Source organism: Aythya ferina (genome assembly GCF_964211825.1).
Source record: "Aythya ferina genome assembly, chromosome: 2".
Classification (NCBI taxonomy): Eukaryota; Metazoa; Chordata; class Aves; order Anseriformes; family Anatidae; genus Aythya; species Aythya ferina.
Window position 1 is genome coordinate 18,741,069 of NC_140297.1, and position 24,168 is coordinate 18,765,236.

Sequence of the window (24,168 nt, forward strand, 5' to 3'; positions counted from 1 at the left end):
CAATGTTTGAAAAGAAGATGCCTTAGAACAACTTTTAATTACACTTGAAAACTAGAGAAATGGGAGACCTGTGATCATGGATGTGAGGAAGCGGGGAAGGGAAGCAAATGCTCCCTAGCCAAAATGGGTATTTAGTATCTTCTTTAGCAGCACTTTGCCATGGTGGATAGCTGGCTCTGGGGATAGATAGCAGAAGACAATCGAGCACCCAGCAGAAGGCTATCTGGACCCAGCACCCTGACCCAGCACCTAATGCAAGCCCTGCCCAGTGAATGCACTGACGACTGAGCGAGGAAGCAGGCTTGGCTGTGGTGGTGGCTTGACTAGGACCAAAATTTCTAATTTTCTAGAGATTGATGCACATTCTGAAGAAGGGGAGGAAGCCCCAAATAATAATTAGCCCCATCTTTCCCTCTCACAGAAAATGGTATACTTGAAACCATGGGGGGCTCCCCAAGGTCAAATGGTTTCTTCTGGGGGAACACGTCAGCAGAAGACTGATGAAGATCTCTCAGACCTGGATCCCTCCAGCTTCTCCACAGCCTGCACTGGTCTCTTTCCAGCTCCAGCTGCCTCAACATCTCCTGTCATCTCTCACTTTTGCTCCCAGACAGGGCAGACACTGGGGACTAAGCCAGGTGGTGAGGTGAAGCCAACTGTCCACAGGAGACTGGGAAGGGGAGGAAGAGGTGAGCTGAGGGCGTGCGACCCGATTTGGGCTCTAAGGAAGCAGCTGTGGTCAGAGGAACAACTGGTCTTACAAGCAAAACAGAGAACATCACATAAAGTATGCTTCAACTAAAACCTTCTGTGGGTACTGCAGGGAGTGGGCTGCAGAGCACAGCACAAATACTGCTAAGAGGACAACCTGCTCCCCATGACCACAGGACTGAGCAAGCCCTGTGAGGCCTTCAGTGTCCATACAATGCACCATAAACATCAGAAGATACTTTAGTAGGCTTGACAAGACTTCTAAGGGTTGGAGAACATCTATCCACCAGGGTCTGCCAATTCTGAGATTTGTTCCCAGCAAGTGTGTCAAGATGCTGTAGGAGCTCAGGGGCTGGAGCACAGCAGGCTGTACTGACTAGGGGCTAGGTCAAAGGAGTGCCAGGAGTGAACCACAGGAGACAAAAGAGTCACTGGGAACAAAGTTGTAAGCGCTCACTTGGAAGTCTTCATCTTCTGCTGCTTGATCTTATTTTTCAGAAAGGAAAAATAATGATAGCTTCACAGCCCTAACTAACAGTTACTCTATAAATAATAAGATAAAAGGAGAATATGCAACAATAAGTACTTAAACATTTGTTTCATAAGCTATTAGTGAGGAAATATAGGACTATGAAAACTAGGCCTGGACACCAGCAGTATTATCCTGCTCCATGTGCCAAGGAATGCAGATCTGTTGTGCAAAGCGATTCATGCTGCCACGGTCCTGTTCGTGCTCCGAGAGGGCCATTACACTGCACACAACTGTCCTGAAAGCATGGATGACCCCCCCCCTCCAAAGAAGCACTTTCAAAATAACATCACGATGGAGCAACATTCAACAGAAAACATTTATTCTTCTAAGCAGCACAAGAAGGATGAATGGATAGATGGTAGATTCAGTAAAACTGGGTTGGGTACAGGTACAGCAACAATGATGAATTTGTGCTTTGAAATGAAACATTTCCCCACTTTGAAATGAAACAACACCTCCACACTTTATAGAGATATCATAGGACTGCAATTCTTTATTGGTGATGACAACTGTTAAAGTCTTAAGAAATAATAAATTACATTACAAATTATATGATTATGGATATGCCTTGCCAACAGTTTAATGAGCTCTCTTGAACAGCCTTGTTAAGAAACATAAGCAGCTAATAAATAAGCTAAATAAAGACTAAGTTGTTTTTTTCTCACCTTGCAAATTAAGTTCAGAAAATCTGGGAGAGCACTGACAGTTCTGCCACTGACAAATGGCAAAATTTAAGGTAATGGTTTAAAAAATGAACAAACAAAACCAACCAAACAAAAAACACATCATAGCATGAAGTCCCAAAGCTGTGCTGCAACCAGTGTATACAACCTGTAGTTACATGAGGGGAATTCAAAGTAGAAAAGTGGCATTGCTCCTCTGCATGGCACTGACAAGGCCATAAAAAGAATACGAGGTTAGTGCTGGTGTATATATTTCCACAGTAATATTGAAAACTTCAATGTGTTCGGAAAAGAGCTATAAAATTTTTGAGTTATGGATGATGCCAGAGGAGTTCTCCCTGCAGCCTTTACCCAAAAGAAGATGAAAAAATGACTTGAACATGTAACGAGTGGAAGAAATTTCTGATAGAAGACTACATTTTAATTCAGAAGAAAAAAATGAGACAGAAAAAAAAGCTGTTATAGCAATCAATTTGCCCCTAAAATGTATAAATATACATTTCTTATATAGGGTTATGTTTCTAGAGCTGAAACCTGGATGGAAAGAATCAGGACTTCATCAGGACAAAAATCAGAGGGACAAGGTTAACTTTCATTCATATTATTAACAAATAAATGAGTTGAAATATTATTCATATTATTCATATTAGCAACAAATAAATGAGTTGAAATTTGCTCATCTCGGTAATGAAAAGTGTAAAGGAAATAGCGGCTTGCAACATTTTAACTCAGCTGTTCAGCAAGTGAAATGGTGGAAAGTCAAACAAGTACTTTGTGCTTTTCGAAAAAGTCAAGGTACTTGGCTAACAGCTTTTAGTAATGTAAGAGCCACATACTGCACTGAACCCTAAAGCAAGAAAATATATGGTACAGTAGTTACCAGCTGGACAGTATTTCTTTTTTTTTTTTTTTGGTGATGATTAGAATTTCTTTGACAAAAAGATAACATGAAGGACCACCTCAGCCTTCTCTACCTTCAGGGCACCACCTTTCTAGCTTAATTTGACTTCCATGAGAACTAATGATGCAGTAAAAGGTTCAAAAAAAGCTCCAATTCTGTGTATTTTCCTTTTTGATTCACAGCAACTAAGAACCATCCTCACCAGTTGGGCTCAGCAGCTTTCCACTGCATAGGCCTGCATATCTGAATCAGTTTTTGTGATGCAAGATTATACAGTCTAATCTTAATGGGAATGTCAAAGTGAAGCTAAACGGGTACCTTCTTTGCATCTGCATCATGCAAGCAAGCCTTTATACAAACAGCACTAAAGAAGAGCTGAAGCTTGGGTTTATTAGAAATTGGTCAGGGAGAATTTGTTTTGAATTTAGATGTCTGAGGTTATCTGTGTTTTAACAGCCTCCTGGTTGCAAATGAAGTTATCTTACTGCTGTTCCTGTGTCTCTATCATTAACGGAAAAATCCTTAGAACTTTTCCCATCTCCTGGCAAAAAGACAGGGCAACCTGCAAATATGTAATTAAAGCAAATGCCACTCAGCAGGACACAATAATCATTTATCCAAGCTTTGCTTTAGTAATGAAACTGAAGGGGAGAAAAGGACATTTGTGGAGAGAATCAATTAAAATTATTTTAGAAGACACAAAGCAAAATGTGGCTTGTTCTGTTTCCTACATCACTCCAGTAAAACCACACTGCTTTAAATCAGTAGACCTTGAGAAATCTGACTCAAGTCAGGGGCTATATGAAGTCATGTCTAACAGAGTTTTCCCTAGCAGACTTTCCTGCACAAAAAAGTGACAGAGAATCAAGAGAGTTCATACTGAAAGGTCAAAAATGATTATTGTGTAAGCAGTATAGCTCACAAACATTTGTATCCACAATACATGTTGCATTTAATTGGTCTGTTGATACGCCTTGCCTCCAGTTTTATGAGCTTTCAGTGTTGCTCTACAATTGCCACAAAAAGAACATTAAATCTCCAAGCATCCCAGCTCTTGTAATCCTGCCAAGAACAGTACCGCTTAGCTCCAGATACATCAATATCTAATTGCCACAAATATATATTTGTTTTTATCACCACTGGCAGTCCACAGTCCTATCACCATCCATGTAACAGACAGCTAAAAACACAGCCATGAGAAACCCTGGAGCTGACTCAGCTGTTCTAGGAACTGAACACAGAAATTTCCAAATCACTGTACATCCTGCCTGCTGGGTTCCTGTGGAGAGGATAAAGGGAGTGAAAATGTTAGAAAATTCTGCGTTTCATCTCATCCATTACTAACAAGCCAAAACTACTCTATCTCAGTTTTGAAAGTCTGTCTAGCTTTAGGAATTCCTTTTTATAGTCTCTGAAAAATGTTCCAGTGGCAGTTCACATAAAGCAAATTGAAGCTTCACAACAACCGTCTTCCCTGTTGTGGAGCCTTAGGACCCAAATGAATGGGATCCACGGACTGACACAGCTCTGCAAACACTGCTGGAATACCAGGAATCTTTTCTACAAGGGATTAGGGGTCACATTTAGCCATGATCACAAATACAGGGTCAAAAATCTTTGCATGGAAATTTCAATTAGTAGAGCTATGTAGATTAAATCTTGGTCCCTACTCAATGCTAGAGACTGTTGCAGAATACAGGAGAAGGAAAGCTGGCTGCAAAAGCCAGCTTGCTCAGAGAGGTGACAGAGGAGGTGCCTGTGCACACCCAGAACAGTTCTGTGATGTGACAAGGAGAGAGCAGAGCACAGGATGTGCTGTACTCAGGTGATCTTAAGACAGCCAGGCTCAAGGATCTTAAAAAAGATAAAAGCTAAAAAATCCCTGAAACTGCTTACATGTGCAACAGAGACCACAAGCATACTATGCCAGGAGACAACAGCTACTTAATTTAGGAAAAAAGAAGCAGCGAACAACTAGCAGTGCTGATCTTCACGCTACTAAAACACATAGAGCACACTATTGGTTAGAAACCCAAAAATAATACTTTCCTGATACAGCACTTTTGGTATGACATGAAAGATACTACTATTTCTGTAGCATCACTGGAGTTAACACTGCTGAAGCATTGGCTTTAAAGCAAGTTTATTTAGCTCACCTTTTGTTTGTCTTCAAGAAGGTTCTGCTTTGCAGGTCACTATTAGCAAACTGTAGTTAGGACTCTAAAGAGTCTGATGGTCCATTTTTTTAATTATTATTATTTTATTTTTTAACTAAAACTGTAATTTATAAGTTAAATAGCTAAATAGTATGTTGTTTTACTTTTCCAGGCTGTCATTACTCCTGTTTCCTTCTGTTGCTGTCCTGTTGCATGGGCCACATTAGAAACACATGCTTCCTTCTGAAGGCAGGAGTGGAGGATAATTAAGAAAATGCTGCAAACATGGCTCTTAGCTATATAGAAGTGGGATCAAGAAACACAGTGGGTCAAAAATCAGAAATGAACCATCCTGACGAAAACGACCAGAAAAAATGACAGTAGCAGTGAGCAGACAATTTCCAGGCCCTTTTGGCAGCACTGACTCCACTATCGCCCTGAGTTAACAGAAAGAGAGCAATGCCCAAGTGCTACTAACACCTGGATGTCCACTTTGCATCCTGCTGCAGTGGGTTTGGCTACAGAGCAATTAAAAGCCCAGAATCCCAAAGGAGAAATCGTAAGACCCATACACATTGGCTTGCAATGGACACGGTAAGAGCACAAGGAGAGAGGAAACAACACCTTAGGTGAAAGGCAAGTTTATGGCCCTGCCATCGGTGACCTGGGACATTCTGTGGCTCAGTGGCTGACCCAGAGGTTACACCAAACCTGTCTCAGCGAGGCCAGGATCACACCTCATCACCACTCCTGCTTATCTGGTCATCATCTCCCTCTTTTGCTTTTGGAAATAAATGAGACATGCCGAGAAAAGTAGCATAACGAAGTGATGACTGTGTATCTTTTCCAGCATCAGCATTTTATTAGAGGGGCTTGTTTGCCAGCTTATTTTTACAGGAGCTCAAGAGGACTTTGCGTATTTGCGCGTCTGTGTTCTGCTCCAGTTTTTGATGACAAAATGCCAAAGTTAAACATGCAATGCCAAACATTCCAGAAACCTCCAGCACAATAGCCATTATAAATGATGTCTTACTTTTCCTGCTCTGCGAGGCATACAGAGCAGCAAAAACATTCAAGTCCTTCCCACCCCACTTTTTTAAGTGCAATAACACAAAATACTGGTATACAGTTACCACTTCAGCATGGGAAAGCAAACAAGCCGACCAGCTCAGCTCTTCAACCCCATGTTTCATGAAGCTATTAAGATGTGCAGCAATTCATGTCTTACCTTTCAAGTAGATTAGCATGTATTACATATAGAGGCATGCCATAAATCAACCACCTAATCCATATATGTAAGGATTTGTTTCCTATGTTGTGTAGTGGCTCACTTGTAAATACTGAATTATGTTTCCTCCCAGATAAATTGCTTAAAATAGCCAGAAAAACACTGTAAAACTGAACATGTCAAATAGGAATTGAGAAATAGCAACAAAACCTCTTTTGAATTAGGACAAACTAAAACCAAAAACACTGAAATATAATGTCCCTGCAGTGCCAGGGACAGGCTCCAGTTGGTGATTAGGCCGCACTGTGCAAGATGCTGTACACAAACACAGCAGTGCTTGAAGAAGGCAGCAAAATCCACTCAAAAGCCACAACAATAAAATTAATAGTCAAGAGAAAATGTGTATATACAGTAATGTTGCAAGAACAAAAAGTGACATACCCCTATGGTCAGGTCATTGAGGCAGCAATGGGCATGCCAGCTGCCCAGTCATTCGTGAGCATTCTGCAGATGATGTGAACGACCTCAGTTTTAAAGAACAATTTGAGGGAGGGTGTGTAGCTGACTTTGTGGAGATCCTAATAAAAATGGAAAGAAACATGTGGGAGTTTGAAGCTGTTGATGTGGCCTAGGGATTTTCAGTACACATCTCCCATAACTGTCTATGCAAATGTCACATGAAGCACTACAGTTCACAGCAGAACAATGCAAATGCTTCAGGACCTAAAAATGCAGTAGACCAAGACCTACTACATGCTACTTCAGAAGGTAATTATCAAATGACCCCATGGTACTATGTCCCAAAAAAAAACATAAGGGGGGGGGGAGGAAACTACGCTGTCTCACACCTCTTGCTCAGACATTTGCATTTCTTTCATCCCCACGTATTAGAAATTCACGTTCGTCCCAGTTTTTACCCAGACAGGGCAAAAGTTGTTTTGTTTTTTTTTTGCAACATGTTCATCATACCCACTTCATCATTTGAAAGATGCTTCACCTTTCAGACCCCTAAATTGACAACTTACAAAAACCACCTAGCCTGACTGCCTGAAGATTCAGTAAAGTGTTACTCCTTGATACTGCCACATTTGCACCTTCAGGGAATACCCACAACAACAAGCAAGAGGGAGGAAAGTTCTGATACATACTGATGCATGTAAAAACATGATATAAATAGATATAAGCATGTGTATGAATCTGTATGAGTTGCAGTTTCACTGTGTTCCAAAGATCTCTAAAGGTTAATTTTTAAGGCAGGTACACAATATGGAGAACACATTGCAATAAATTTTACTTTATTTGCTTTTGTTTTATGGGACAGGCTGACATGTTCAATTACTCCACTTCAGTATGGAACTCAAAGCAGACACGAGTTACCAAGCAGTACAGTACAAAGAGCTCACTACTGTGGTATGACTAAGTTGGGACTCTTAAAGCAGTATATGCCAGTATGAATCAGAACTTAACAGAAAATATTCAGCTAAATGATGAGCTATTCTAAGCAAGAAAGTGATAAGGAATTTTCATCAAATAGGTTTAAAATATTTTACAAGAAGCTTTTTTTTTTCCCTCTCTCCCTCCCCAACAGGAACACATTATGATGATTATATCTGAGATTTGTTATTCAGGTTCTACTTCGTTGATGATAACACACACAATCCTTCCGAAATTATGGCCAAGAAAAACAGCCTTGCCCACATAACAATGCAAGGCATTACTTGACATGTCTGGAATACTCCCAAAACTTCTACTTCTGTAGTCGCTTCAGATCCTTTATGGTAGCATATCCAGCTGTACAGTATCTGGTCTACTTTTATAAAGATTTTGTAAAGCTTCATGAAGTTATTTACACTCCTTTTTTTGTTGATTTTAAGTGCCTTTGTTCTTGAAGCTTGAACAATTATGAAAATCTGCTTTGCTGGGCTTTAAAGTGACACAAACTTCTTGTGAATTTGTCTTTTTTTCTCCAGAAAAGAATTTCAAACAATCCCTTATCAGAGATTAAGAATCTTCCTATTTTCACTTAGGTTCTTCTTGGTTGTTGTAAAGGCTGCTAGGCATACTGAGATGCTTAATACAAATCTTATAGTACATAAAAGCATTGTACATGGCATCTACAAGCACCCGAGAACATCTACATTTAAAGTAGTCAGGGACAAGGCTACATAGATGCTTAAATAGGTTATGCCATGCTACCCATGTTGTTAACCAAGTTTAAACTCATACTCATCATATGCAATTCTTGAAAGCTCAAATGCTTATTTATGTACTGCGGTAAGTTCTGCAGTATGCTGGCACTATAAAGTCATAAGGTAACACTCCTTTGTAGTGTAACACTACACTGTAAGTATAGTGTAACACTGCAAAGTCTTATATCAGTTCACTCCATAGTTTCACTGGATGGGAATGTGGTTTCATGCTTGAAACTCAACAAAGAGGTTGCAAGACCCTTCAAACAGATGGCACTATGCTTGTGGTAGTGACTCAGGCACAGAGTGCTACCACAAAGGTCCTTATGCATCTGGCTGTTTTCAGTGAAAACTCACTGGCTGATGTATGGAACATGATTACAGGGTTTTGCATGAAAATAAGATTAATGCTGAAGTCACAGTGAACAGTGATTTACAGATTCCCTCTGCAGCTGTTATTGTACACAATGTGAGTACATGGTCTATTTACAATTAATTGGGTCTACATAAGCATCTGTCTATGGTCAGTCTGCTCTCAGTATGGCATGAAGGACACAAGGACATAAAGAGGGATAGACTTTAATACACCCTTATCTAAGGGACACAGTAGTCTTTCACTTCCAGGTTCACTGGCTTCTACAGAACTGCTGCAGTTCATTGTTGAAATAATTCTTGGCTTATAAATGATATCTGTAATGGTTGCAAAACCATTTCTTTTTTTACACTATTTGATTAACTACAAATAAGGTATCTTTACCAGGGGCAACAAATGCAGAAATGGCTGCCAGCAGCAGCAGTTGAACCTGCCAAGGAACTGAAGGTGGAATTCGACAAACCTCAGTCGGGACAAGAGGCATGACGGTGTGCAGCACCCAGGAACACAACTGGTGGGCCACATTCAATTAGGTCATCTTCTTCTGCAAATAATGTTTTATTCTTCCCAGCAATCTGACAAGAGTAAACTTGAATGGTTTCCCTTCCAAGGCAAACAAGGGACATTATTTGTCTCTAACATAGACAAGTGTAAAAGGAAAATGCCCTTGATAATAACCATGTGCTGATAACTCACCTTGTTATTACTAGGGCTTTGTCATTTCAAGACTTCTCATTTCCTTAGAATATCAAAGTACATAAAATATAAAAAGTCCATTTGTTCAGCCCAGCAGTGGCTAATGTTCACTGCGGAAGGCAGAAGTAATCCCTCTTTTGCTGTGGTCTACATGCTGCAGCAGTAATTGGCTAAAAGGCCCCTGGGCTGCTGCTCTTCCTGTGGAAAAGGAACAGTTCCCCTCGTATCTGCAGGGCACAAACAGTTGATGTGGAGAACAGTACCCATTTCTCTTTGGCTTTTTTGTGTGTGTCCCAAATAAAATGGGTATTAAATAATGATCAGGAAGGAACACCTTGGAGGCAGAAGCTCATCTCTAAAGGAGGCACCATATAAACACTAAATCATTCTCTCTGTTGCTGCTTGCAGGCAGCAAAGACTTTGTTCGGGAACAATTGGGTGCTAGGAGCCTTCTCCTGACATGGGTACAGCCAAAACACAGGGGTGGAGAAAGCAAACTGGGCTACAGATGAACCCTAGCCACCAAACAAAATAAAATAAAATACTTCCTTATAGAAAAAATAAATAATAAGAGAGTAAACATACGCACTCAATTTTCCTTTTGACCAGTAACATACCACCATAATCTGATTTTTTGTTGCTCCCAGTACATCCCTTTTTTCTACCCTAATTTCAGGTATATAAGTTTGGTTTACAAGATCAAAGAACTATAAATTTTCTCCCCATCCCGTCAATTTTCTGGTCAGCCATGAGCCTTCTTGCCATTGCACTGCCCTCATTACCGTGATATATAAGAATAAACATATTTATGCTCTGATCTAGCAGACAAAAGGTGCTCATACATCAGTCCACAGCACATTTGCTGTCCATGAAACCTGTCCGCAACCTTCTAAGGAACATTTCAGTTCTCAGTTCTCCTGAAAATGAAGGTGTTTGTTATTCATTTGTCAGCTCAATGTCCCTCTGGCTCTCCTTAAACTTTGCAGAAACACTCATATGCTTAACTTCTACTCAGAAGAAACTTGCCTAACCTCCGTAGTACTGTAATATCGGTGCAAAAAGCCAATAGTAATAACTGAGTACAGAAATAGTTAAAATTATATATTTGGAGTATTTATGCAAGTTTCCATATTGCTTTGTATCTCCAAGGACATTAAATGAATTACCATTTTTGCATAATAAGTTAATAACAGGTTTTTTCATCAAGAAATGTCTTCTCAATTTCATCACTGTATACTAATATTTATTACTTATTAACTATTTTGCCTTCATGTGTTTCTATGGTCAGCTAGCTGAAATGAATCTCACATCTCTTACAAAGCAGAGAAAAAATTGCAAATCAATTATTATATTGTCACCACCTTAAATAATCACCTCTTAAACAAACATAACCAGCCCCTTTGACAAAGATCATCATATTGCCACTGTTCAATGGAAGGAGACGAAGTCACACAAAAAAAAATGTAGGGTGCGGGGGGTGTGGAAGAAGAGTCCTGCAAAGCACCCAACTCTGAAGTTTGTTTTGCCTTTGGTTCCTGTCCATGGACCCCTAAACCCTCCTCACCAACCCACCTAGACTATGCCAACTCCCCCAAATTTCCTGCAACATCCCTGGGGAAGGAAAAGCCCCAGGCATGGTATGTCTGGAGCACACAAGGTTGGCTCTTGCTTGGGGTTGCCTCCTCCGCCCAGTGATTTTTAGGATAGCTCTTCTCCTTTAATAAAATTGGCCAAGGGAAGTTGTTGAGGAGGACTGCAGACAAAAAGACAGACAGTCATATAAGCTTTTTCCTCTTAGAAAATGTGCCTAAAAGCCCAGCAAGCCAGTGCACCTGATGAGGGTGTGAGCTGCTGACAGATCGGCGTGAAACAGAGACGGGACTGTGGGAGGGAGATGAAAAAAAGGAGGAGGCTGGTGCTGACAGAGAGAGCCAGCTGAGGATATTTTAGTGTTGTCCCAGGAGCTGATCACATCATCAGAGGCTGGGGGGGTGGAGAGGAACAGGAAATCCCAAACTAGTTACTTTACTAGTAAATTAAGACTCTAAGCGTATTACCAAAGAAATCCTGGATGTACTGAAGTCAAGAGGCGCTATGCCATTAATGTCAATGCACTCACAATTTCGCCCTCATCTGCACCAGAATCCCAGTATGTGATTTATTATTACAGCCTGGATTACAGGCTTTTATTGGGTGTCTTGGCTTTCATTTAATTTTGAAAGTCTCATTTAAATATAGCAAATAAATTGTGACTCCGTATTAAGTTTCCATGAATTTTAGTTCATGATGTAGCATTTTGGCACAGGACTGCGGGCTTAACTCTGTCTCTAATTAGGTGTGCAGCACTCTCATTACTTAAATGGGATCTACTCACGTGTCTCTGGAGGGACAAGGGAAACAAATGGTTGTGCTTGTATCTGAATAAATATTTCTGCTATTAGTAAAAGAGCTTCAGCAGTGACTCCATGCGAAGAGCAAAGATGGAAGGGTTACAACCACAGCTAAGCTAAGGCTGAAAATACACATTTATGGCTCATCCAATCTAACAGCTCAGCACAGCTGGAAGAGAGGGGATTTCTCCTTGGTTCTCTTTCCCCCATCCCAACCACATTTAGTTATCTCCCCCCCCAGGCATGAAGTGAAGCTATTCACCTTCTCTCATTCCCCAATGCCAAGGTTAATTTCCTCCTGTTTTAGTGAGTCCTTAACAAATGCATAAAAAGAGATGGGTGCTGGGTTGTTAGATCAGCATAGCCATAATGATCTATTTTATCCTAATGTAGCCTTGTTGCAGTAAAAATTAATGGAAGCAGTTGATTTGTACTTATTGGATCAATGACTTGCCCAAAGTCAGAAAAGAAGGGCCCAGTGGAGCTGGATACCCTCACTCCCAACTGGCACCTAAATGCTCCAGTGAAGCCTGTGCCTCTCTCCTTCAACAGCTACATTTTCATTGCCATTTGCCTTTAAGAAAGTAAAACCCAGAGAGCTCTCATTTCTTTAACTAGATACCATTACCACTGGCATTCGTGGTATTCCTTGCATCAAGTACAGACAGAGCCACTGGAGCCACATCCTGTCTCTTGGCTCCTCCAGCTGCCGCCCCCAGCTCACCGTGTCCTCCCCCCGTTACCCGTCTTTTCCCTGGCTTCTTCCAAGACCTCCACTCCTCACCAGGAGCTCCCCATGTCTGTGTCCCCTCCATGAGCTATGTGGCACCCCCAGACGTGCTAACCAGACGTGTGCACGGGCGACAGATGCATACGGCAAGACCAAGAGGAATCCAGCATCTCACGATTCACAGCAGAAGTTAATGGCTGAGAAAAGAATATAATGATATGGCACAGGCACATAAAGTTGATGGAAAATCCACCTAAAACCACCTGTAAAACTATGTTTTGTTAGTGATTTTTTTTCCCCTATCAGCATTATCAGTACAGATTTATTGGCTGAAGCATTTCCAACAGCAAAGACAAATGCTCAGGGAAAATGCCATGTCTGAGTTTACTGCCAAATCTGACCTATAATTACATTTGCATGGTTTTGACAGCTGAATTAAAAGATTCTGTAAATTCCCTGGATTGGATTTCAAACCAGGACTTACCAAAAGCATGAGCAGTCGTTGCAGAGGTGTACGAGCTCCCACAGCACCGCCCTGGGGAGCCTGAGGCAGCCCTGCATCTACGGGGGCACTGCCTGCTGGTGCAGTGTGGCCTCGTGAAGTTGACTTCATGGGCATGCTGAGGCTTCCCAAGGTGGCCTCTACTAACCGTGACAGCTTTTCCATCGTCCAGCCATATATATCAATAATACGATCACGTACTCACTAAGGAGGAAGGCACTGGACCAATGATTTTTGCTGGATTATCACATCCATTCCTCGCAGGTGATCAGGCATAGGAGGTGATTGATTTTTAGAAATAAGCTCTTTGCTCACACTAGAGGATGCCCTGCCCCAGAACTGCATCCCAGCTCCCTGGCAGTGAGAGCCTCTTGCTGAGATTCACCCAAGTCAAAGCAGATCTGCTGCTCTTCCGCCAACATTCACCTTTATTTTAAATGGGTGTGCCTGGTTTTCATCTATCTAATGAATTTACAAAGAGCAATCAAGTGTCTCTGATATCGAAGCTTTTTGGGAAGAGATACCATTTCTTTGAAAGGTGCTACTGCTCCCCGTTGACCAGTGAGTGCCTAAGACAACCTTTGTGCCCTTCTCTCCTGGAGCTGATCTCTTCTGTTAAAGCAGACAGCTGAGTTAGGAAATGCTTCCCAGTGCTCATACGGGGTATAAGTGCCCTGGCCAGAGGTGGGCAGGAATGTGGGTGTCAGAGCCTGGATTAAAAGCAGCACAGCTCATTGTGCCTGCTGCTGAGCAGAGAGGATCGTGTCATTTTCCTGGATGTCTGCTTAGCTTCTGTTTCTGACTCACAGATAGTCAATGCAGGTGGAGGAACTTCCTTCAATTGTCACATCGAGAACAAGAAGACAAGGTTTCCTCCTTTCTGTTCTTCCCACATCAGGGACTGAAGCTACCACGAGGGCAAATATCCTTCAGGACACATTTTTCCCAGTCTTCAAGTCTACCACTGCCATGAAAGACTGGGCAGCACCACTGCTCAGCCCAAATCTGAATGTTGTCCTTCACGAGCTGCTATGTTTGTATACACTGATGCCCTTGGAGATGTTTTTAAATAAAATTATGAGCGTGGTCCAACATCTGTCTTCCCATGAGACTAATGAGTTCTGGACTAGCTTTATCTTAAATTTCAGTATGAAAGGTATTTTCTGTTTCAGATGGTTTCAGCATTCGATTAAAGGCTGATTAAACATTAACATAAAAGATGTTGACATTTTAAAAAATGCCATTGTAATTGTGTCAATTTACATTCTAAATTAATACAATTATCTAAACGAGCAAACCGTACCATAAAACTGTTAGCTGCTGCTGCTACTAACCAGCAGCTGCAATCTGACCCATTAATCAATTACCTAGATAAAGTTAAAACAGTCTCAAGTTTCAATTACACATAAAGAAAGTTTCATTTCAAAAAATCAATTTATATGCAAGTCAAAGTTGCACTGCAGGCATGAAAGAGTATAATATTTTGGATAATCGGCTTTAGGAAAAAATACAAATTACAAAAATATCTCCAAAAGAAAGTATCTTTAATTGCATATAAAGTAGTTTATGATTATTTCCTGTAATTAAAGCTGTGATTTGCTGGGACTAAGCCTTTTTTGCAGATGAGTAAGGTATTTTTGATTCGCACAGTCCTCACTAAACCAGAAAAGCAGAGCGTTTGCTGTATTTAAATGCACGGTCATAGACTTGGCTTTTCATGTATTATTTAAATCCAACCCAAATGTAATTACAAGCCTTTGTGTAAGATCCGAAGGGGACGTGACAAGGCTGACTGTCTGGCCTCTTCCTCACCACGGTACTGACCCTGATGGAAAGCTGGGGTTTACTCGGGGCCTCGCTCCGGGACTGCGTGGTTCCTCTGGCAGGATGGATGTGGCAGCACGAGAGGGGAGGGGACTCCCCATGCCCCTGGAGGTGATGGTCCCATACAACCAGCTCTACTCACACCATGATATGGCCCATGGCCGCCAGCCCCAGCTCCTGCCTTCTTCCCTGCTCCCTCGGAGCCTCAGGCAAGTCCATGAACTGCTGGTCTTTGTTCCTGCATTTTTTAATAAGAGGATTAGAGGCCTCCCGTCTTCCTCCTGGGATTCTCTCAAGGTGAGTTAGCTTCTTCAATTTGCTTAAAGAGGACACTGGGGAGATCTGGATGGAATGGCTCAGGGGAAATGGGTGAGATATTTTTAGCTGGTGTGGAGCAGCCTAAAACACCATGGGCAAGTTTAGACACATCTACACAAGGATCTCAGTGGCCAGCAGACACTGATATGTTTGAGGACTTGTTTAGTTTGGAGGCAGAACATGTTCTACCCCATGTTCTACCTGCTTTCAACATCACTGGTAAGTGCTGGGCAGTTTCTATTCCCTTAACACAGATTTACTTGATAGAATTAAGTTAAGCTCTTAAAATTTGACTTCTGAATAACCCTTTGAATAAGAATGTTCTCCATCTCTCCCCTAGTACTGACAGCATGTCAGTACTCCTCTTTGTTTCCACATACTCCATGTCAGGCTGAAGCACATTTAAGGCAATCCAATGATCTCCTAGTGAATGAGAGCCTTAAAATAGGAGGAAGCAACCCTATTGTATTCTCTGTCAAGCATCCTCCCAAACCCCAGGTCACTATTTCAGGGACACAGTGTGCTCAAATGCTAGACATAGCAGCTACCTCAAACATGTCTGCAAATGATGAGTAGATCTAAAATCTAAACACTAGGGCCAAGACAGAGAGAGATCGGCTTCCAAATGCCTCCAGACACCTTTGTAACATGTAAGGCACCTTCCTTCAGGTCTGCATCAGCAGTGGAATACCTTTGGGAAACTGGGAACCAAGATACTTGATTCTCACTAGCAATATTATCCTTCCCTAAAAGCACTTAGGAGATAAGAGACACAAATTTTCCTCTTTTCCTTGTTGAGACTTAAGCTGAACTCTCTAGCAGAGCACTCTTAACTAAGGAATAAGCAAACACGTAACTTCTATTAAAGCCCTAAGCTATACGCCACCAAGTCAGAAAGCAGCAGTCATGCCAACCACAATACGGATGCTTCAGAGCATCAGCGGAGCCCATGCCAGGATGACATACGCAGACAAATGGGGACACAGGACCAGCAAATGCAGTGCCACGTGCAGACACTTCCACCTGACACAAATTTTTTGAAGAAAGGGAAATGCTAAGTTCCCTCTCCCGGACTGAGAGACAGAGCTTGTCTTTGCTTCTCATCCAGCTATATTAAATCATCCCCATTTTTGCTTCTGCTCCACATAATCCTCACTTCAGTGCCTGCGACCTTCCTCAGATGATCTGGAAGGGCTCCGGGTGGTGGCTGCAGAGGGGAGGGAAGCAGGGCGTTCACGCCAGGCCTGCCACTCCGGCACGTCGCTTTGCAAATCACAAGTGACATCCATAAACGCAGGGCACAGTTTCATAATCACTGCTCAGCACTGTACCAAAGGCAGTCAGCCAGACACTAGAGATAGGTAACTCAGTTCCTGACTCGCCTTTTATTTCCACCCTGCAGTTACTGCCTTTATGTTTCAAGCATAAGCAGATAGCAAGAGGTTTACTCCCTTTGCCCTGGATCACAGCAACACACAGAAGTATGTCCAAGCCTCTCTTCTTTTTTTTTTTTTTTTTTTTTTTTTCAAATCATCTGACTTCTGATGCCTTGCAAACTGCAAAGCTAGCAAAGTCACAGGACATGCTGCAACTTCTCCTTGCAAATGCTCAGAGGCACAAGGACAAAGACAAAATGCCTTGGGGAGTTGCCTGAGGAACTAACCAATGACCCACACAGTACAGCTGGTTGTTTTTTCTGCTGCTGGAAAAGGATTCAATTTAACTTGTTTTAACCATGGATTCTATTTGAAAGTTCATGTTTTTCCTGAAAAGTTCAGTTTTGTATTTGCTGTGTACAATGGTTACATCTCACAGGGAATGCATTTATGGTATTTCCTACTGCACAGAGGAGTTTCCCTTTGTGCAGTGAGGTATCGCAGCCTCAGCTGCATCCTCTGCCTAATTTCTTTTTTAAGAAGAATTTCCCATGAAAAAAGATTGTAAAAAAAACAATAGGTAAAACATTTTTACAGCCCCCTCTCTATTCAATTTAATGACTACTACATTTCTTTCTTGTTGTGTCTTTCCCAAGACTTGTTCCCTAGAGACCTGCATCCCCCAGCAATGAGATGTGGCCAAGGGGCTGATTTGAGCCTTACTCTCTCACTGAGGCATCAGGAGCCAAACGAAGCAGTCTGTCCCTGCCCTCTGCTTCTCTTTTTCTTCCAGAGGAAGTGTTCAGGTTGACTGAGCCACAAAACAGAGCATCTTCATTCTCAGGACAGGAGGGAAAAGAAAGAAAAAAAAAAAAAAACACACAAACAATCAAAAAAAAATATCAGTTTTTAACCCAGGCATCTTTCCATTCCCAGCCTCTAAGCCTACTTTGGTCTAAAACTCCCTCACTCCATGCCACTAAATTTACTGAATTTTTATGCATTTAACTCATGCTTATGCCTTGATGTAAGCCATGGCCAGCCATTGAGGCCATGCAGTTAGAGGCTGTACCCACTGCTGCCGGAGGAAGCAGCAGGTTCACAAAGTCTTGCAAAACACAAGTAGAAGAATGTTCTTCTTTCATTGCATTTTTCTAGAAATGGGAAATGGATCTGCTTTATGAGAGATGTGAGTGTTAAGATTCCTTCTTTCCTTTTGGACCAGAAGGATGCTGCTTGTCTCAGGGGGAGACTGGAACTTCAGTGTTGCTGATAAAACAATGCTGGAAATGGATGCTGCATGCATGCATGAACAGTGTGCACTGAAACAGTGACACTTACAACAGCTTGGACAAGATTTCTGAGACCTGGCATACAAATGGATTCTTTTTATTTTTCCAAACTAACAACGATTTTCTTTCTCCTTCACATCCTACTGCATATTCTCCAAGAGTCTCACCAAAACCTTTCTTCAGAATTTCTCCTGTGGCAATCTTGGGGAAAAAACAACAAACTTTGGAGTCAGAAAGCAACAGTTTAAGAGCCTCATGAAGGCAAGAAAGACAGACCAAGCATGCTCAACAGCAGACTGTGTTTTCAAGTTGGAATTTGAAGAAACCATGTGAGGATCACACTGAGAACCAATTTAGCATGTAGCTTTTTATGTGCAAGTACCAAGCAACAATTCAAACACAGCTGAAAACTGTCCACTTCTGGATGTAATTACATGCTCAAAAAAGAGCCAGAATTATGATCCAGTTAAACTATATACCAGACTAATGTCAATTTGACATATTTTCATCTTCTTAAGGTTTGACACAGTGCTTTTGATCACTAAGAGCCAAAACCCCTACTTACTCACTGCTGGCCTCAGAACCTCCAGGAAAGGAAACCAGCAAGGTCCTTGGCCACAAAACCTCAAAAGCAGCTCAAACTCACTCCTCTTCCTTGTTCTCCAAGTTTACAAGTCAGACAACTCAGGCAAATTTATGCATGAGTAACCAGGCCATGAAACACACAGTTATTCTTTCTGCTCTTTTAGCTAGAATAATTTCCAAGGATTTTAAGTCCATGGTTAAGTCCTACTCTCATCCACCACCAGCAGAGGAAGATTTACTTAAGTAGCACATCCATGAAAAGAAAGATTCTAGGCCACAACCGAATTCTTTACCCAGTTCACTTGGGTTTTGATTACCTTCTGAAACCAAAACAACGTACAAGGACAGCGTGCTGAAAATCAAAAATGTGCTCAGAGGCAAAAAGAATATCTCCTAGAAGGCAAGGTTTTCCACCTTCTTCCTCCAAAAATACACATAGCTTGGGTGTGGATAACAATCTTAATGAACAGCCAGAATATTTAGTCAAATACATTACAAAGTAAGTTTTCTATTCCACATGTATGCATTCTCAGGGGAGAAACAGAAGTCAGACCACAGAATCCTATTAACATCCAAAATTTACATTAAGTAACGTTAACTTATTCTGCACTGACTTTTTAATTATTAACCAAATACTGGCCCTTCTCTAAACCAGCACCAAGATACTGCTTCTTTCAAAAAAATGTTAACAAAGGAAAAGTAGTTTAAGACCGCTGGGTTAACTATTACTGCTGTGAATTTACAGTCATGCTTTCTTCTAGAAAACAAAACCAGATCAACTAAGAGATGAGGAATTGACCAAATGCACAACAAATGTCAGCAAGAGGATAAATAAGCTGAAATAAAAAATAAACTTTTCTCTAATGGTTCTGTCTAATGGTTTCATCTGTCATTTTCCACAATCTTTTCAAGAGAAAGTGCAAATTCTTTGTCAATAGTGTTTCTTGGTCAATAGCGTTTCTTCAAAGGCAACAGCATCTGTGTACGGTAAAGCACGAACTTCACAGTAGGGCCAATTTTAACTTATGCTCTTCTGCTGCTCTGACCTGCTCTAGCCTTCTGACATTTAAGTCTCCCAAGCTCAGGTTCAATTTAGCAGGCCAGAGTCGGAGCTCCTATGTAAGATGATATAAGCTGCATGTCACTAAGTAGGTGAGAGTTTAACTTAGTGCGACACAAGTATGGATGGGGCTGGAAAGTTTTCAACAATACACTCCAGCCTCCCACTCCTCTGACTTTCATACTTACAGCAAGCTGGCTGAATGCAAAAAAAAAAAAAAAAAAAAAAGGAAAAACAGCTTGTCCAAGTCACAGAAGCAGCCAGTCAAAGCACCCTCAGGAAACAGTTCAAACAGTAGCATGTTGGAAGAGAAAACCCTGACAAGAAACAACAGTTTTCTGAGGAGAAGAAAAACTACTTGAAGCAGGCTATTGGGGAGCAGCTAGGAGAAAAACAGCTTGGTTTGGAGATTTGGAGAGCTGGAGATGTGCTGGGCTCAGTGCTTACAGCAAGGGACTCAAATGGCAGTCTTTCCTTTCCAAACCTTGTTCTTCTCCTGGTGTCTCCATCCTAGCCACCTAGGGGTTACTGTGGTATTTCAGAAATAAGAAGGACCAAAGGTACATCTGCTTCAGTAGCCTAATTTCACCACCAGCTTTAAGTAGGTGCCCAGGGAAAAGATTAAGAGCTGGGGAAAGCAAACAGTGATGCTTCCCCAAAACTCTCTGTTAGTCTCTAGAAATTTGCAGCTCTGGATCTTGCCCCTCCCTTCTGTCATATCCCACCCAGCCATCTTTTTTGTTACTGTCCTAAGTTGTCCCTGGAGCTATCCCCTAACATTGATTATCAGGGTCCTTCTCCAAACCTTGTTCAATTTTATTATACCTTTTTGTTCTTAGAGATGCTTAAACTGCACACACAACAAACGTCCCATGACTTTATAGTGGCAGGTGATACGCTTTGTCTTGTTCTCTGTTCTCTTTTTCTGGTAACTGCCAACATTAGATCTGCTTTTTTGATTGTTATTGAGGACTGCACTGACATTTCCATGGATCAGAAATAACCTCCAGATCGTATTCCTGTGTGGTAATACTCAGCTCACTGCTTACCACTTTATATATGAAGTGAAGATTGTTCTTCCTTACATGCAACGTTTCACTGTTATTAAAATTGAATCTCATCTGCAATTGTAACACCGAGACTGAAGATCATTTTGCAATTCTTCACAGTTAGCCTTTAGCCATTACCAATTGTCAATCATTTATCAATCACAAGAGTCATTATGTTGCTCACCTTATGCAAGCATAAGAAAAAAACCTACATTTTTTCACTTCAAAGTACCAAAATATTTCCAAAAAAAGTCCTCTACAGACCCATGATATGATAGCCTAATAATGATGTCCATAGAAGCTCAGCCTTTTAGGTTATTATATCCACTATCCTTAAGCAACTCTGTACCTCGATAAAACAAATGCATCAGGTGCTGCTATAGTGACCTGCTTGTGTTAACTTACAATTCATACATCCTAGAAAGAATATTTCCCTGATTATTCAAAGCTGTGAGAATACATTCAGATGACTAATGTCAGTAATGTTGTAGCTTGGCATCTTTCATCTATTTAGCAAACTTCAAGTCTATCCAAAATGTTATATATCCTGATTTCAATCCCCCTCTGACTCTACATTGGACAAAACAATTCCATTGAAAGAACTTGTATCAGGTGACAGAAGAATAGTTAACTCTGTAACTGCAATTTAACAAACCCATCCTTGTTAAAATGTCTTGCAGATTTCTCTCTCCAAAAATTCCCATCTTTTAAACAGTTTGAACAAATAACACTGACAACATCAGCAGTTCTGACACTATTGTGGTTAAATATCAAACAAATATCTTATTTCACAAGCATCTACCTCATAGGAAGAGCTCAGAAAACGTCTGTAATAATCTATATCTTTGTGTATATATATATATATAGCTGGATAATATATAGATAGCAATTATATATACTATATACTTTAAAGGAGTCACATAAGCATGTATATTTAGTACAATTTAATGAGTTATTTTAAGTATTTCTAAAAGTCAAAAGTTCTGTATGTAATCATGTTTTACCTAGTCTTTATGCACAGTTCTTCTGTGAGTTATTTGCCCATTTTAATATACTTACATATTCTTATCTGGATTATATTGGAGTGAACAGACGTGCAACCAGTCCCCAATCAACAAACACATCTAGCAGAAACCACCATGACTATAAAGTAATCATCTTCCATTCCAAGCAGCTGTTTACTAATAAACAATTACATGAGAGGCACTTCAAGGAAAGACTATAGGAGAAGAAATGGTATTTTCATTAACAAAAAAAAAAAAAAAAAAAAAAAAACACCAAAAAAAAAAAAACAACACCAAAAAACTAAAAGCACTTCAGAACTGAAACCATAAGTCTTCAAGTCTTCCTGGCATCCTGCCCAGCTACTATTTAATTCTATGCCCTGTGTGACATTTTATATACCCTTGTATTTGAACTACTCAACCATATTTTGTTTCTTCCTTCTACTTGTTTTTGAACTACTGCCATAATGGTGTTGCTATAGAAAGAAAACATCCCATTCCACTGTGTTTTATACTTTTGATTTGTAATGATTGACACAGCTGTTTGAAAACTAATTTATCTAAAAGATCCTTGGGTATCTGAGCATTTTTCATTAAATAGGACAAGATCCTGTCTTAGTTATGGAAGCTGTTACACTTCTGAATTTTACATTGAGTTTTCCAGCCCTTGTGTTGCATCGTATCACCTGTGGTTTGGTCAGATTTGACCCCAAGTTCGAAAAATTGTTATTACTCTAATTAATTAACAGTATCCTCTATGCATTAAGCACTGGGGAAACAAGAAGTTAGATGGTCCCTTCCCCACACAGCTCAAACTTTAAGAAAAAGAAGGAAAGGATGGTAATGCGCTAACTCTACCACCTAACATTTTTAAAAAGACAACATAATTCAAACAACCACTGATCTTCCCTCACCTGGAACACCTACATTGTAGATTCCCACAGCTGAGCTTGTCACTCTGGGTTCCCATAAAAATCAGTGGGAATTTTCAAGACACACATCATCAAGATAACTCCTTCAGGGTGAGCGCTGAATTGTAGATCCTGCTCCCTAAGGGGAGCCTCTATTAATTAGTGAGATTGCTTGTGCTAACTAGCTGTACAGCTGCAGCATGTTAGTTCACAAAGATGCCATGGTACACACAGGGCTTGCAGAGGAATGTGCCAGTCTGCGAGAGAGACTTAAAGGCAGAAAATCTTAAGGGACAAACTTATTCAAGCAGCTTGTTCAGGGCTTAACGAGTGCATAAAGGAAAGTGAAAGAAGCAAGCAGGGAAACATGATGCAAAACAAAAGAAAAAGTGTAATGGAGTGACTAACGGTAAATTATCTCTCACATTGAGTTTGCTGGAAATACTTGGAAATGGAACTGAGAATTTCAGAGAAATGTCTAGAGCTACACCCTGTCCACAAAGAGAACACAAAAGAAATCCATCGGGTTATTATTCACATTTCACTGAGCTTTCCCTGCAAAAGAAAGAAAGAAGAAGAAGAAAAAAAAAAAAGCTCACAAATATTACCTAAATTACCTTACCATATACCCAGCTTAATCATCAAACATCTGAACTTACTGTGTGCTGCCCTGCTACCCAGGGATCATTCAGATCTGGCAAATCCTGAGGAATTGTTTAAATAACTGCAAGCTCCCAAACTTCTCATCGTGTAAAAAATCAGTGTCATCCTTCCTCTTTTGATTGTCCCTCCTCAGTGCAAGTACACAGCTGTCCAAAAGTATCAAGTTTCATCTTCTTAAGCCATTTCAGTTGTGATGGATCCCATACTGCAGTCTATAAACAGCCTTAGGTACATCATTGGAAATGAACTGGTACATTTCCTAACCAGTATCATTAAAATACAAGGCAGTTCAGTGAACTTAGAAGATACAAAGAAATTATTCTCCAGAGTGTAACATCTGGTATAAAGGAGGAGAAAAACACAATTTTCAAGTGCAAGACATGTAAGAACTGGAGGCTAAACCAAAACCCATTAATCTATCTCCACCCCCATGTTCAAAATGAAAAACAGGAAAAAATACCCTTTGGTGCTCCACATTAGGAAGACATGAATCTAAGATGTCTCCCATCTGCTTTGTTTGCTGCTTTTTTAATAAAAAAGCAAAATCACCCTTTCCTTTTTTTTTCCACTTTAAGTAGAAATCCTGAAGGACATTTTCAGAGCTGTTAGTTTCACGGTTTTTACACCATTCTCATCTGATTTTATTTGAGTTCCTGTCAAATGAAACCCCTCTGCCTCAGTGAACCAATATCTGAGCTTTTCAAGTATTATTAAAATTATCATAACCAAACTTACACAGTCTGGCTGAACTTAGGGAGCTGAGTGGGGAGATGACTAACACCCTGCTCCCATAACAGACCCCTTTCCTGGAACTAGTCACATCCCTGGCATGACCACGAGTAGCCCCGGGGCTTTCTAAGCTCCTGCTTAATCCCCAGGAAGCTTCTGGCAGCATGGACCGCTGGGCCGTGGCCATGACCCCTCCACCTCATCCTGCAGAACCACTGTGAGATAATTGGGTAGAGCTGGACATATCTGCCCTAAAACACCTGGCA

At 40.9% G+C, this 24,168-nt stretch overlaps 1 protein-coding gene across 20 annotated transcripts in view; it reads right to left on the reverse strand.

Annotated features, from left to right (window-relative positions):
• The window catches only part of KIAA1217, a 377,584-nt gene that overhangs the window by 139,152 nt on the left and 214,264 nt on the right, over nucleotides 1–24,168 (reverse strand). Inside the window, exon 1 of one of the 20 annotated variants that reach the window (XM_084510248.1) lies at nucleotides 23,170–23,463. The exons of the other annotated variants lie outside the window; for them this stretch is intronic. The gene's annotated coding sequence lies outside the window, so the exon portion shown is untranslated. Of the gene's footprint in view, nucleotides 1–23,169; nucleotides 23,464–24,168 lie in introns of those variants that run through there. 20 annotated transcript variants of the gene reach the window in all.